The 13,315-nt window shown below is 38.2% G+C and overlaps 1 non-coding gene across 1 annotated transcript; it reads left to right on the top strand.

Moving 5' to 3' along the window:
- The first annotated feature begins 6,387 nt into the window (after positions 1-6,387).
- LOC112782075 (small nucleolar RNA R71) lies at positions 6,388-6,495 on the top strand. The gene has a single exon (XR_003192816.1). It is a non-coding gene; the product is annotated as a small nucleolar RNA R71 (small nucleolar RNA).
- The last annotated feature ends 6,820 nt before the right edge of the window (positions 6,496-13,315 follow it).

The raw sequence follows: 13,315 nt of genomic DNA, 5'->3' as shown, positions 1-13,315 counted from the left end.
CCAAGCCAAGAATGCTCAAAATCTACTCTCTCCAAGCCAAGAATGCTCAAAATCTACTCATGATTAGCCGTGCTGTGACAGAGCATTTGGACCATTTTCACAAGAGGATGGGATGCAGCCATTGACAAGGGTGATGCCTCCAGACGATTAGCCATGCAGTGACAGTGCATCGGACCATTTTCCAGAGAGGATAAAAAGTAGCCATTGAGAACGGTGATGTCCATACATAAAGCCAGCCATGGAAAGGAGTAAGATTGATTGGATGAAGACAGCAGGAAAGCAGAGGTTCAGAGGAACGAATGCATCTCTATACGCTTATCTGAAATTCTAACCAATGAATTACATAAGTATATCTATCCTTATTTTCTATTTATTATTAATATTCGAAAACTCCATAACTATTTGATATCCGCCTAACTGAAATTTACAAGGTGACCATAGCTTGCTTCAAGCCGACAATCTCCGTGGGATCGACCCTTACTCACGTAAGGTTTATTACTTGGACGACCCAGTGCACTTGCTGGTTAGTTGTATCGAAGTTGTGAATGAAAAACAATTTATTAAGACGTGCGTACAAAGTTTCTGGCGCCGTTGCCTGAGATCACAATTTTGTGCACCATATTATGGTCCAAGTAATAAACCTTACGTGAGTAAGGGTCGATCCCATGGAGATTGTTGGTATGAAGCAAGCTACGGTCACCTTGTAAATCTCAGTCAGGCAGATATAAAATAGTTATGGAGTTTTCGAACATAAATAATAATTAGAAAATAAGGATAGAAACACTTATGTATATCATTGGTGAGAATTTCAGATAAGTGTATAGAGATGCTTTTGTTCCTCTGAACCTCTGCTTTTCTGCTGTCTTCATCCAATCAGTTTTACTCCTTTCCATGGCTGGCTTTATGTAAGGACATCACCGTTGTTAATGGCTACTTTTAATCCTCTCTGGAAAATGGTCCGATGTGCTGTCACTGCATGGCTAATCATCTGGAGGCATCACCCTTGTCAATGGCTGCATCCCATCCTCTTGTGAAAATGGTCCAAATGCTCTGTCACAGCACGGCTAATCATCTGAGGTTCTCGATCATACTGGAATAGGATTCACCCTCCTGTTGCGTCTGTCACTATGCCTAGCACTCGCGAGTTTGAAGTTCATCACAGTCATTCAATCCCAGAGTCCTACTCGGAATACCACAGACAAGGTTTAGACTTTTCGGACTCTCATGAATGCCGCCATCAATCTAGCTTATAACACGAAGATTCTAATTAAGAGATCCAAGAGATACTCATTCAATCTAAGGTAGAACGGAAGTGGTTATCTGGCACGCGTTCATAGGGAATGATGATGCTTGTCACGTTCATCACATTCAGGTTGAAGTGCGAATGAATATCTTAGAAGCGGAATAAGTTGAATTGAATAGAAAAACAGTAGTACTTTGCATTAATCTTTGAGGAACAGCAGAGCTCCACACCTTAATCTATGGAGTGTAGAAACTCTACCGTTGAAAATACATAAGTGAAAGGTTCAGGCATGGCCGAGAGGCCAGCCCCCAAAACATGATCAAGGATGATCCGAAGATCATAAGATGTCTAATACAATAGTAAAAAGTCCTATTTATACTAAACTAGTTACTAGGGTTTACAAAAGCAAGTAATTGATGCATAAATCCACTTCAGGGGCCCACTTGGTGTGTGCTTGGGCTGAGCTTGAATGTTACACGTGCAGAGGCTCTTTCTGTAGTTGAACGCCAGGTTGTAACGTGTTTCTGGCGTTCAACTCTGGTTTGTGACGTGTTTCTGGCGTTTAACTCCAGATAGCGGCGTAGATCTGGCGTTTAACGCCCTTTTACGTCATCTAAACTCGGCCAAAGTATGGACTATTATATATTGCTGGAAAGCACTGGATGTCTACTTTCCAACGCAATTGGAAGCGTGCCATTTTGAGTTTTATAGATCCAAAAAATCTACTTTGAGTGCAGGGAGGTCAGAATCCAACAGCATCAGCAGTCCTTCTTCAACCTCTGAATCTGATTTTTGCTCAAGTCCCTCAATTTCAGCCAGAAAATATCTGAAATCACAGAAAAACACACAAACTCATAGTAAAGTCCAGAAATGTGAATTTAACAAAAAAACTAATGAAAACATCCCTAAAAGTAACTAGATTCTACTAAAAACATACTAAAAACAATGCCAAAAAGCGTATAAATTATCCGCTCATCACAACACCAAACTTAAATTGTTGCTTGTCCCCAAGCAACCGAAAATCAAATAGGATAAAAAAAGAGAATATACTATAAATTCCAAACTATCAATGAAACATAGCTCCAATTAAATGAGCGGGACTTGTAGCTTTTTGCCTCTTGAATAGTTTTGGCATCTCACTTTATCCATTGAAGTTCAGAATGATTGGCATCTATAGGAACTCAGAGTTCAGATAGTGTTATTGATTCTCCTAGTTCAGTATGATGATTCTTGAACACAGCTATTTTATGAGTCTTGGCCGTGGCCCTAAGCACTTTGTTTTCCAGTATTACCACCGGATACATAAATGCCACAAACAAATAATTGGGTGAACCTTTTCAGATTGTGACTCAGCTTTGCTAAAGTCCCCAATTATAGGTGTCCAGGGTTCTTAAGCACACTCTTCTTTTGCTTTGGACCTTGACTTTAACCGCTCAGTCTCAAGTTTTTACTTGACACCTTCACGCCACAAGCACATGGTTAGGGACAACTTGGTTTAGCCGCTTAGGCCAGGATTTTATTCCTTTAGGCCCTCCTATCCACTGATGCTCAAAGACTTGGGATCCTTTTTATTTACCCTTGCCTTTTGGTTTTAAGGGTTATTGGCTTTTTGCTCTTGCCTCTTGGTTTTAAGAGCTCTTGGCTTTTTCTGCTTGCTTTTTCTTTATATTTTTTTTTCGCCTATTTTTTTTTTCTGCAAGCCTTGTTCTTTGCTGCTTTTTCTTGCTTCAAGAGTCATTTTTATGATTTTTTAGATTATCAAATAACATGTCTCCTTATCATCATTCTTTCAAGAGCCAACATATTTAACATTCTTAAACAACAACTTCAAAAGACATATGCACTGTTCAAGCATTCATTCAGAAAACAAGAAGCATTATCACCACATTAATATAATTAAACTAAGTTCAAGGATAAATTTGAAACTCATGTACTTCTTGTTCTTTTGAATTAAAACAGTTTTCATTTAAGAGAGGTGATAGATTCATAGGACATTCATAACTTTAAGACAAAGTTACTAAATACTAATGATCATGTAATGAAGACACAAACATGGATAAGCACTTAACATAGAGAAAACGAAAAACAGAGAATCTAAGAACAAGGAACGAGTCCACCTTAGTGATGGTGGCGTTTCCTTCTTGAGGAACCAATGATGTCCTTGAGCTCTTCTATGTCTCTTCCTTGTCTTTGTTGCTCCTCCCTCATTGCTTTTTGATCTCCTCTAATTTCATGAAGGATGATGGAGTGCTCTTGATGTTCCACTCTTAATTGTCCCATGTTGGAACTTAATTCTCCTAGGGAGGTGTTGATTTGCTCCCAATAGTTTTGTGGAGGAAAATGCATTTGAGGCATCTCCGGAATCTCATGGTGATGAGCTTCATGCGTCTCTTGAGCTCCATGAATGGGCTCTCTTGTTTGCTCCATCCTTTTCTTAGTGATGGGCTTGTGAGATGAATCTTTCCATCTCCCATGGCTCAGAGGTGGAGGCAATTGCCTTCCCTTTTCTCTTTTTTGAGGTTTCTCTGGCCTTAGGTGCCATTAGTGGTAATGGAAAAACAAAAAGCTTATGCTTTTACCACACCAAACTTAGAATTTTGCTCGCCCTCGAGCAAGAGAAGAAAGAATAGAAGAAGAAGAAGACAAAAATATGGAGGAGAGGAGGGAGAGGTGTATTCGGCCATATGGGTGGGATTAGATGGGAAAGAGATATTGAATTTTGAAGGTAGGTGGGCGTATAGATGTGAGTGGTAAATGGAAAACAGAAGGGATGACCATGAATGGAGAGATTGAGGTGATTGGTGAAGAGTTTTGGGGAAGAGTGTTTATTGGGAAGAGAGGATGAACATTGAGAAGAGGGAAGAGAGTGAGTGGTGGTAGGTGGGGATCCTGTGGGGTCCACAGATCCTGAGGTGATCCTGTGGGGTCCACAGATCCTGAGGTGTTCAAGGATTTACAACCTTGCACCAAATTAGACATGCAAAATGCCCTTGCACACAACTCTGGGCGTTCAGCGCCAGATTGGTGCTTGTTCTGGGCGTTGAACGCCCATTTGTTGCCCATTTCTGGCGTTGAACGCCAGAACCATGCTTGTTCTGGGCGTTCAGCGCCAGCTCTTCTCCAGGGTACAATTCTGGCGTTCAAATGCCCAGATGCTACCCATTTTGGGCGTTCAGCGCCAGAACCATGCTCTGTTCTGGCGTTGAACGCTAGCCAGATGCTTCTTACTGGCGTTTAAACGCCAGTAAGGTCTTCCTCCAGGGTGTGATTTTTCTTCTGCTGTTTTTGATTCCGTTTTCAATTTTTATATTTATTTTGTGACTTCACATGATCATGAACCTAATAAAACATGAAAGAACAAGAAAAATAAAATTAGATAAATAAAAATTGGGTTGCCTCCCAACAAGCGCTTCTTTAATGTCAATAGCTTGACAGTGGGCTCTCATGGAGCCTCACAGATGTTCAGAGCATTGTTGAGACTTCCCAACACCAAACTTAGAGTTTGGATGTGGGAGTTCAACACCAAACTTAGAGTTTGGTTGTGGCCTCCCAACACCAAACTTAGAGTTTGACTGTGGGAGCTCTGGTTGACTCTGTTTTGAGAGAAGCTTACTGTGCCTCTTTTTCATGTTTACAGAAGGATGTCCTTGAGTTTTAAACTCAAGGGAGTCCTCATTCAATTGAAGGACTAGTTCACCTCTGTTAACATCAATCACAGCTCTTGCTGTGGCTAGGAAGGGTCTTCCAAGAATGATGGATTCATCCTCATCCTTCCCAGTATCTAGGACTATGAAATCAGCAGGGATGTAAAGGCCTTCAACCTTTACTAACACGTCCTCTACTTGTCCATAAGCCTGTTTTCTTGAATTGTCTGCCATCTCTAATGAGATTTTAGCAGCTTGCACCCCAAAGATTCCCAGTTTCTCTATTACAGAGAGGGGCATGAGGTTTATCCCTGAACCAAGGTCACACAGAGCCTTTTCAAAGATCATGTTGCCTATGGTACAAGGTATTACGAACTTTCTAGGATCCTGTTTCTTCTGAGGCAATGTCAGTTGATCCAGATCACTTAGTTCATTGGTGAACAAGGGAGGTTCATCTTCCCAAGTCTCAATACCAAATAATTTAGCATTCAGCTTCATGATTGCACCAAGAAACTTGGCAGCTTACTCTTCAGTAACATCCTCATTCTCTTCAGAAGAGGAATACTCATCAGAGCTCATGAAGGGCATAAGGAGGTTTAATGGAATCTCTATGGTCTCTAGATGAGTCTCAGATTCCTTTGGTTCCTCAGAGGGAAACTCCTTATTGATCACTGGAAGTCCCAGGAGGTCTTCCTCACTGAGATTCACGTCCTCAACCTCCCTTACAGGTTCGGCCATGGTGGTTATGTCAATGGCCTTGCACTCTCCTTTTGGATTTTCTTCTGTATTGCTTGGGAGAGTACTAGGAGGGATTTCAGTGATCCTTTTACTCAGCTGGCCCACTTGTGCTTCCAAATTTCTAATGGAGGATCTTGTTTCATTCATGAAACTCACAATGGCCTTAGATAGATCAGAGACTAAATTTGCTAAGCTAGATGGATTCTGCTCAGAATTCTCTGTCTGTTGCTGAGTGGATGATGGAAAAGGTTTACTATTGTTAAACCTATTTCTTCCACCATTATTAAAGCCTTGTTGAGGCTTTTGTTGATCCTTCCATGAGAAATTTGGATGATTTCTCCATGATGAGTTATAGGTGTTTCCATAAGATTCACCTAAGTAATTTACCTCTGCTATTGCAGGGTTCTTAGGATCATAAGCTTCTTCTTCAGAAGATGCCTCTTGAGTACTGTTGGATGCAGCTTGCATTCCATTCAAACTCTGAGAAATCATATTGACTTGCTGAGTCAATATTTTATTCTGAGCCAATATGGCATTCAGAGTATCAATTTCAAGAACTCCCTTCTTCATAGGCGTCCCATTACTCACAGGATTCCTCTCAGAAGTGTACATGAACTGGTTATTAGCAGCCATGTCAATAAGTTTTTGAGCTTTTGCAGGCGTTTTCTTTAAGTGAATGGATCCACCTGCGGAAGTATCCAATGACATTTTAGCCAATTCAGATAGACCATCATAGAATATATCCAGGATGGTCCATTCTGAAAGCATGTCAGAAGGACACTTTTTGGTCAGTTCTTTGTATCTCTCCCAAGCTTCATAGAGGGATTCACCTTCTTTCTGTCTGAAGATCTGAACATCCACTCTAAGCTTACTCAGCTTTTGAGGAGGAAAGAACTTGGCTAAGAAAGCCTTGACCAGCTTATCCCAAGAGTTCAGGCTATCCTTAGGTTGAGAGTCCAACCATACTCTAGCTCTGTCTCTTACAGCAAAAGGGAAAAGCATGAGCCTGTAGACTTCAAGATCTACTCCATTAGTCTTAACAGTATCACATATCTACAAGAATTCAGTTAAGAACTGAAAAGGATCTTCAGATGGAAGTCCATAAAACTTGCAGTTCTGCTACATCAGAGAAACTAATTGAGGTTTAAGCTCAAAATTGTTTGCTCCAATGGTAGGGATGGAGATGTTTCTTCCATGTAAATTGGAATTAGGTGCAGTAAAGTCACCAAGCATCCTCCTTGCATTATTATTATTTTCGGCTGCCATCTCCTCTTCTTGTTCGAAAATTTCTGAAAGGTGCTTGCTGGATTGTTGTAATTTAGCTTCTCTTAGTTTCCTCTTCAGAGTCCTTTCAGGTTCTGGATCTGCTTCAACAAGAATATTCTTGTCTTTGCTCCTGCTCATATGAAAAAGAGGGAACAGAAAAATAATAATAATAATAATAGGGATCCTTTTTACCCAGGTATAGAGGTCCCTGTGTGAGTAGAAGAAAAGAAGAAGAGAAAATCTGAACTCAGAGAGAGAGAGAGGGGGGTTCGGATTTTTAGTGAGTGAGGAAGAGAATTTTCGAAAATTATTTTTGAAAAATGGTTAGTGATTTTCGAAAATTTTTTTTTTGAAAAATGTTAGTAATTTTCGAAAATAAAAATAAAAAATTATAATAATTAGTTAATTAAAAAGAAATTTTGAAAAAGAGGGAAGATATTTTCGAAAATTAGAGAGAGAGTTAGTTAGGTAGTTTTGAAAAAGATAAGAAACAAACAAAAAGTTAGTTAGTTAGTTGAAACAAATTTGAAAATCAATTTTGAAGAGATAAGAAGATAGGAAGTTAGAAAAGATATTTTAAAATCAAATTTTTGAAAAAGATAAGATAAGAAGATATTTTTGAAAAGATATGATTGAAATTAGTTTTGAAAAAGTTTTGATTTTTAAAATCACAATTAATGACTTGATTCACAAGAAATCACAAGATATGATTCTAGAACTTAAAGTTTGAATCTTTCTTAACAAGTAAGTAACAAACTTGAAATTTTTGAATCAAAACATTAATTGTTGAGGATATTTTTAAAAATTATGAGATAAATTAAGAAAAAGATTTTTGAAAAATATTTTTATAATTTTCGAAAATAAATAATAAAAAAAATGAAAAAGATTTGATTTTTGAAAAAGATTTTGAAAAAGATAAGATTTTTAAATTGAAAATTTGATTTGACTCATAAAAATAACTAGATTTTAAAAATTTTTGAAAAAGTCAAATCTAATTTTCGAAATTTTAAGAGAGTAAAAAGGAGAAAATATTTTTTTTTTGATTTTTTGAATTTTTAATGATGAGAGAGAAAAAATTAAAACATCATTTTCATGTTTTTCTCTTTTCTTTTTGGATCAAAACAAGGAATGCATGCAAGAACACTATGATTGTCAAGATGAGCACCAAGAATACTTTCAAGATCAAGATGAACATCAAGACTTATTTTTGAAAATTTTTATATGCAAAGAAAACATGCAAGACACCAAACTTAGAAATCTTTCATGTTTAGACTCTATGGATGCAAAAATGCATATGAGAAACAAGAAAAGATGCCAAACAAGAAAACATCAAGATCAAACAAGAAGACTTACCAAGAACAACTTGAAGATCATGAAGAACACTATGAATGCATGAATTTTTCGAAAAATGCAAGATGAACATGCAATTGACACCAAACTTTAAAATCTGACTCAAGACTTAAACAAGAAAAACAAAATCTTTTTTATTTTTTTTATGATTTTCTAATTTTTTTTTTGTTTTTTTGAAATTATATGAAAAAGAAAAATAAGGATTCCAAAATTTTTAATATGAATTTCAGGAATCTTGCCATGTTAGTCTCAAGCTCCAATCTGAGGGTTAGACATGGCTTAATAGCCAGTCAAGCTTTAGCATGTAACATCAGAATATACTGCTCATTACTTATCAAATTAACTTGCCTCTATGCTGATGGCTGGAAACCCCTATCCAAAAGAATTAGACATGGCTTTACAGCCAGCCAGGCTTCAACATGCTTCATGAAACTCTAGAATTCATTCTTAAAAATTCTAAAGAAAAATATATTTTTGAAAAGATTTTTTTTTTCTAAAACAGATGAGAAATTTTTGAAAGGTTTTTGAAAAATTTTTGAAAATAAAACAAAAAGAAAATTACCTAATCTGAGCAACAAGATGAACCGTCAGTTGTCCAAACTTGAACAATCCCCGGCAACGGCGCCAAAAACTTGGTGCACGAAATTGTGATCTCAGGCAACGGCACCAAAAACTCTGTACGCACGTCTTAATAAATCATTTTTCATTCACAACTTTGATACAACTAACCAGCAAGTGCACTGGGTCGTCCAAGTAATAAACCTTACGTGAGTAAGGGTCAATCCCACGGAGATTGTTGGTATGAAGCAAGCTATGGTCACCTTGTAAATCTCAGTCAGGCAGATATAAAATGGTTATGGAGTTTTTGAACATAAATAATAAATAGATAGAAAATAAGGATAGAAACACTTATGTATATCATTGGTGAGAATTTCAGATAAGTGTATAGAGATGCTTTCGTTCCTCTGAACCTCTGCTTTCCTGCTGTCTTCATCCAATCAGTCTTACTCCTTTCCATGGCTGACTTTGTGTAAGGACATCACCGTTGTCAATGGCTACATTTTATCCTGTCTGGAAAATGGTCCGATGAGCTGTCACTACATGGCTAATCGTCTGGAGGCATCACCCTTGTCAATGGCTGCATCCCATCCTCTTGTGAAAATGGTCCAAATGCTCTGTCACAGCACGGCTAATCATCTGAGGTTCTCGATCATACTAGAATAGGATTCACCCTCCTTTTGCGTCTGTCACTACGCCCAGCACTCGCGAGTTTGAAGTTCGTCACAGTCATTCAATCCCAGAGTCCTACTCGGAATACCACAGACAAGGTTTAGACTTTCTGGACTCTCATGAATGCCGCCATCAATCTAGCTTATACCACGAAGATTCTGATTAAGAGATCCAAGAGATACTCATTCAATCTAAGGTGGAACGGAAGTGGTTGTCAGGCACGTGTTCGTGGGGGAATGATGATGATTGTCACGTTCATCACATTCAGGTTGAAGTGCAAATGAATGCCTTAGAAGCGGAATAAGTTGAATTGAATAGAAAAACAGTAGTACTTTGCATTAATCTTTGAGGAACAGCAGAGCTCCACACCTTAATCTATGGAGTGTAGAAACTCTATCGTTGAAAATACATAAGTGAAAGGTTCAGGCATGGCCAAGAGGCCAGCCCCCAAAATGTGATCAAAGATGATCCGAAGATCATAAGATGTCAAATACAATAGTAAAAAGTCCTATTTATACTAAACTAGTTACTAGGATTTACAGAAGTAAGTAATTAATGCATAAATCCACTTCCGGGGCCCACTTGGTGTGTGCTTGGGCTGAGCTTGAATGTTACACGTGCAGAGGCTCTTTCTGGAGTTGAACGCCAGGTTGTAACGTGTTTCTGGCGTTCAACTCTGGTTTGTGACGTGTTTCTAGCGTTTAACTCCAGACAGCAGCGTAGAACTGGCATTCAACGCTCTTTTACGTCGTCTAAACTCGGCCAAAGTATGAACTATTATATATTGCTGGAAAGCCTTGGATGTCTACTTTCCAACGCAATTGGAAGCGCGCCATTTTGAGTTTTGTAGATCCAAAAAATCCACTTTGAGTGCAGGGAGGTCAGAATCCAATAGCATCAGCAGTCCTTCTTCAACCTCTGAATCTGATTTTTGCTCAAGTCCCTCAATTTCAGCCAGAAAATACCTGAAATCATAGAAAAACACACAAACTCATAGTAAAGTCCAAAAATGTGAATTTAACATAAAAACTAATGAAAGCATCCCTAAAAGTAACTAGATTCTACTAAAAATATACTAAAAACAATGCCAAAAAGCGTATAAATTATCCGCTTATCACAACACCAAACTTAAATTGTTGCTTGTCCCCAAGCAATTGAAAATCAAATATGATAAAAAGAAGAGAATATACTATAAATTCCAAACTATCAATAAAACATAGCTCCAATTAAATGAATGGGACTTGTAGCTTTTTGCCTCTTGAATAGTTTTGGCATCTCACTTTATCCATTGAAGTTCAGAATGATTGGCCTCTATAGGAACTCAGAGTTCAGATAGTGTTATTGATTCTCCTAGTTCAGTATGATGATTCTTGAACACAGCTATTTTATGAGTCTTGGCTGTGGCCCTAAGCACTTTGTTTTCCAGTATTACCACCGGATACATAAATGCCACAGACACATATGGTTTTATTTTTCTTTTTATATATATATTTTTTATTTTTATTTTTTTTGTCTTTTCAATCTAAAATATATACAAGGGCATCAATGCATATGGTTTTTTACATATGGTGCATGAATATGTACCCAATTCCCAAAAATCTTCAATAGAAACACAAGAACACACTTTTCTCTCAACCAATGTCCCAAGTTTCCCATACCCAAATGATACACACCCTTACTAGCCTAAGCTAATCAAAGATCCAAATTAAGAACGTTTATTATTTTTCACTTAGGGGTAGTTATGTGCTATAGTTAAGAACAAAAGGGATTCAATAGGCTCAAAATTGGCTAACAATGGTTGATAAAAGGTAGGCTATTTGGGTAAGTGAGCTAAATGAAATGATGGCCTCAATCATATAAATGCATGTACACATGGAATAATGGACATAAAGAATCAAACAAATCAAAGATTACAATCATAGAAAGAGAATAACGCACACAAGAATGAAAATAAGTGGTTATATGATGTAACCACACAATTAGGTTCAAAACTCACATGCTTGTGTTCTTAACTCAAAAACTATGTTCCAAAATGCATTCTTCAAGCAAGTTCAACAAGAAATTTTTTTTCTCAAATTGGTAGGGTGCCCTAAAAACAGTTTCTTGGAAAAGACATCATCATCCTAACCAAGAAGTCCTAACATAAAAAGAAGTGATAGAATATGTACAAATTCTAACTAACATGCAACCTACCATGCAATGCAACAACTAATCTAACATAGACAAAAATTAAAAATTGGTGTTGAAAAAGGAAGTCGTTACCCATGGAGATCGGTCGGACGACTCCCCACACTTAGAAATTTGCACCGTCCTCGGTGCATGCAAAGGAGAGCAAGTGGACGGGTTGCTACAATTGATGAGTTTCTTCAAAGAGTTGTAAGGGTGAACTTGTTTGTTGCCCCATTTGAAGCTTTTCCATTCCTTTCCTTCTTGGTGGCCAACCTAAAAGGAAAGAAAAAGGAAGAAAATTAAGCCTACAACAAAGATAGCAAATCAAGTAGAACATAGGCGGGGCTAATTCCAAATAAAAGTATGGTTCTCAAATACATGGTAGCTACAACATGTGAGTGAGAAAGCAATTCAAGCAAAGGCATATTAACTAATACTTGATGCAAGAACAAGTTAAAGCATGGGTACATGACATGAAGAGCATGTTGCATCAAGCTTAATCAATAATTGACACAAACAAGAGTAGTGATAAGCATGAGAGTATTTGGCTCTATCCTAACACAATGACAACAATGTATAAAAACAAGGGATCATGAGTTAGGAAGGACTAAAGTACGAATCTTGTGTGTAGAGCAAATATTACAATTAATGTCAAATAAGTTACAAAGCACCAAGATTAAACAAGAAATCATCAACAATTGAATATAAGAATCCAACACCATTATTAAAACAAGAAACTTAGAAAAGAAGATAAGAACAAGCTATAAAAACAAAATGAAAATTCATGGAATGAAAATAAGCAAATGCAATAAAAGAAAATGGAAGAAAAGAAAATTTGTTTCTCTCTCTCTCTCTCTCTTTTTTTGGTGCGACGCGGACTCGCACAGTGCGCGGGCGCGTGCCTGATGAAGATGGCGATCGGCGCGGACATGTGAAGTGCGCCTGCGCATCAGTCGCGGGCACAGAGTAGGCACAACCTTGGCACAACTCTCTGAAACATGTACCAGGAGGGCAGGTGGCACTATCGGCGCGCACGCGCACAGCATGCGTGCGCGCGCATTGCGCGATTAGCTTGAAGGACGCGTACGCGCCAGGTGCGTGCACGCGTGGGTGGTTTATGCTTCAGGCATGGTACTGGCGCAGTGTGGGTGCAACTCTCGGGTCAATGTATGGAGATGTGAGATTTTTCAATCCACGCGTCCGCGCACATGGCGCGCCCGCGTGGATGGTCGAAAATGCTTGAGGCACGCGTACGTTCCAGGTGCGCGCATGCGCGGGTTGGTGCTCTGTTTTTCAAAATTTTTCCAAGTTCTTGCACCCAACCAAACATTCCAAACCTCCAAACAACTACCAAAACATCATAAAACCTTATTTAACCTACCAGACTCCCAAACAAACTTAACAAATCAATCAGAACATGAAATTAAATCTATTTTACCAATATTTACAAAGAAGAAAAAGGAAAAGATGTTACCATGGTGGGGTGTCTCCCACCTAGCACTTTTGTTTATTGTCCTTAAGTTGGACTTATGGGGAGCTCCTTATCAAGGTGGCTTGTGCTTGTAACCATCTTGGAACATCCACCAATGCTTGAATCTTCAATAAGCTCCATTCTTCAATGTTAATATCTTGAAGCTTTGATGGAGTTCTTAACAAACCATGAGCTCCCAAATTT

This window comes from Arachis hypogaea, chromosome 19 (genome assembly GCF_003086295.3).
Source record: "Arachis hypogaea cultivar Tifrunner chromosome 19, arahy.Tifrunner.gnm2.J5K5, whole genome shotgun sequence".
NCBI classification, from domain to species: domain Eukaryota; kingdom Viridiplantae; phylum Streptophyta; class Magnoliopsida; order Fabales; family Fabaceae; genus Arachis; species Arachis hypogaea.
The sequence above is the reverse complement of the archived record's forward strand: the minus strand, read 5'-3'. Positions and strand labels throughout refer to the sequence as shown.